Source organism: Bufo bufo, chromosome 4, assembly GCF_905171765.1.
Source record: "Bufo bufo chromosome 4, aBufBuf1.1, whole genome shotgun sequence".
NCBI lineage: Eukaryota > Metazoa > Chordata > Amphibia > Anura > Bufonidae > Bufo > Bufo bufo.
Window position 1 is genome coordinate 429524434 of NC_053392.1, and position 3097 is coordinate 429527530.

At 44.5% G+C, this 3097-nt stretch overlaps 1 long non-coding RNA gene across 1 annotated transcript; it reads right to left on the reverse strand.

The window, feature by feature from the left end:
- Positions 1 to 933: 933 nt before the first annotated feature.
- LOC120997226 lies at positions 934 to 2041 on the reverse strand. Its single transcript, XR_005778128.1, has 3 exons — positions 1951 to 2041; positions 1230 to 1449; positions 934 to 1017 (listed from the first exon to the last, which is right to left on the reverse strand). It is a non-coding gene; the product is annotated as an uncharacterized LOC120997226 (long non-coding RNA).
- Positions 2042 to 3097: the final 1056 nt, after the last annotated feature.

Below are 3097 nucleotides of genomic sequence, written 5' to 3' on the forward strand. Positions count from 1 at the left end.
GTCGCTCCGCTGGCGCAGGTAGATTTTATCAGGCCTGTTATTGTGTAGTGATCTGACCAACGCCAGAGGAGCGACACATACTTGTGTCGCTCCGCTGGCGCAGGTAGATTTTATCAGGTCTGTTATTATGTAGTGATCTGACCAACGCCAGAGGTGCGACACATACTTGTGTCGCTCCACTGGCGATTGGACATTTTTAAAGACCTTTCCTACATGGATTGGGGATAGGATGTGGGGCGGTGCTGAACTTGCCACAAGACACTGTCCACCTGTCTTCGGGCCTCAAACAACTGGTCGGGCGTAAATCGTTCCATCACGGGGAGCAACGAATACCAATAGTGATGCACAGGACCCAATTGCGACGTATGCACCGCCCCCTCCTGCAGACGTCGCACTTGTTCCTCCAAAGCTGCAATTCTATTGGTATATCCCATCAAGGACTCGTAAACGAGCCTTGTGAGATCCTCGTAGTCCGCCTGACGGCTCCTACCGGTCCTCTGGCGACGCATCAATGCCTCAAAAAGTGGTGCCATTGTGGCCATTGTTGCGTCGCCAGAGGGCACAGGTAGGGGAACATTGAGGTCCCGACCAGCTGTTGGAGTAGGAAGTGAGGGACCCGCGGTGGGCGGCTCTTCGGGGACCGCCTCTTGTGCTCCGGCCTCTGGAAGGACTTCACGAGGAGCTTGGTGCGCCCAAGTACTGCTAGATGTGCTGAAAAGGGAAAAAAAAAATAATTAATGGTCAAATAGGGAACTATATGTGAATGTCCCAGACAGAGTGTCAAATGACAGTCTGGCTAGGCCACACACATAGATTGGAGATTAGTATTCATAATTATTATAAAGATTAGAGCTTACCTTCGCAGCTGTAGGGTTCTACGGCGAAAACTTAATGCGGCCGCATACCGGTACGGCCGCTTTGTGCTTGCTTTCGAACCACTCGGGCGCTTGACCTCCTCGTTGTAGTCCTTCTTATAGCGGTCCCTCATTGACCGCCACCGCACCAGGATTGTAGTCCCTGTCGGGAAGAAAAAATAAATAAAATTTATATTATAATAATTTTTATTTCTGACATCGGAAATGGTTTAGTATTTGTTTGAACCTGCTACAACAACAATAAAAAAATTATTGATGTTCACTATAGGTAGCAGTGAGTGACAAACTTCAACCAGACACAAAACCAATTTTTTATGAAAAGTACACATGTGCATTATACTAGAGTATACTTACGGCACTCCTCCCGTTGACTCTCATTGAGGTCGTCCCAATTAGCCACCAAGACTTCGCATATCTCAAGCCAGAGGAGCCGGGTACCATGATGGTCAGCATGGCGGCGGTCCGTGTGGTCCCACAGTGGTGGTCTGTCCTCCACCATCTGGATGAGGAGTTCATTGTCAATTATACAACTGCCAAATTCCTCCTCATCCGTTCTGGTGGAGCGTCTTGAACCCTAAAAACATATAAAAAATATAAAATAAATTAATATCTAATGTTTAAAGGGATTCTAACACCAGGTTTGGGGCTATAGAGATACGGACCTGCACGGCTAGATCGCCGCTAGCATGTCCGCAATCTATGTGTCCTATAGGGCTGTGTGGTTTAAATTTAAAAAAAGAAATAATTTTTTAGATATGTAAATGAGTGTTGAATGTGTCGCTCATGCGCTGTTCTCTGCATGAAGCTGATGTCAGGACAGGGAAGGAACACTATACCGGCACTGCACACAAGGAAGGTTAGTGCAGCCCCTTGGACACATTCAACAGTCATTTACATATCAATAAAATACTTTTTAAAATCAATTAAAAACACACAGCCCTATAGGACAGATATATTGCGAACATGCTAGCGGCGATCTAGCCGTGCAGGTCCCTATCTCTATAGGCCCAAACCTAGTGACAGAAATGCTTTTAACAGATTTGCAATTAAAAATACTCCTCTAGGAAATACTCACACGAACACGACCACCGCGGGCTCCCCGACTTCCTCTGGCTTGAGATTGACGACCTCTATTGGAGTCAACGGGACTAGCGACCTGTAACAATAATAAATAAAAATTTAAAAGAGAAATAATAATATTGAGATAAAATTTTTTTTAAAAAAAATTAAAAAATTACCGCTTCATGTCCTCCACCACCAACTTCCTCCTCTCCAGCAGCAGGCTCTGTGTCGCGAGGCCTCTCCTCCACAGATGATGACTATGAAATAAAAATAATGAAAATTTAAAATGCGTTCATAATGTAAATGCAGAATGCTTTAAAAAAAAAATTACCTCATGTCTGCGCCGACGTCTTGGAGGAGAGGTCCCGGCATCAGTAGAAGATGTTGAGCTTGTAGAAAAAAATATATTAATCAAATTATCATTATTAAATTTTATTAATACAAAAAAAAAAAAAGACAAATTATACTTACTTGACATTATGGTATAAAATTCTTTAGGTTTACGTTCCTTTCCCTGATCTTGAAATTATAATTTTTTTGTCTTTGGCCCAAAAAATTTTTTGGAAATCGAGTTAACTTTTTGTAGGACTACTACTACCACCCCTAGCATCAACTATCTACTTGCACCACATGCAGTGCCTCTGCAAAACTACATAGGCACTGCATGTGCTGCAAGTACATAGTGGATGCTAGGGGTGGTAGTCAACAGGACTACTACCCCTAGCATCCCCTATCTACTTGCACCACATGCATTGCCCATGCAAAACTACATAGCCACTGCATGTGGTAGTCAAAAGGACTACTACCCCTAGCATCCCCTATCTACTTGCACCACATGCAGTGCCCATGCAAAACTACATAGGGATTGCATGTGCTGCAAGTACATAGTGGATGCTAGGGGAGGTAGTCAACAGGACTACTACCCCTAGCATCCCCTATCTACTTGCACCACATGCAGTGCCCATGCAAAACTACATAGGCACTGCATGTGCTGCAAGTACATAGTGGATGCTAGGGGTGGTAGTCAAAAGGACTACAACCCCTAGCATCCCCTATCTACTTGCACCACATGCAGTGCCCATGCAAAACTACATAGGGATTGCATGTGCTGCAAGTACATAGTGGATGCTAGGGGTGGTAGTCAACAGGACTACTACCCC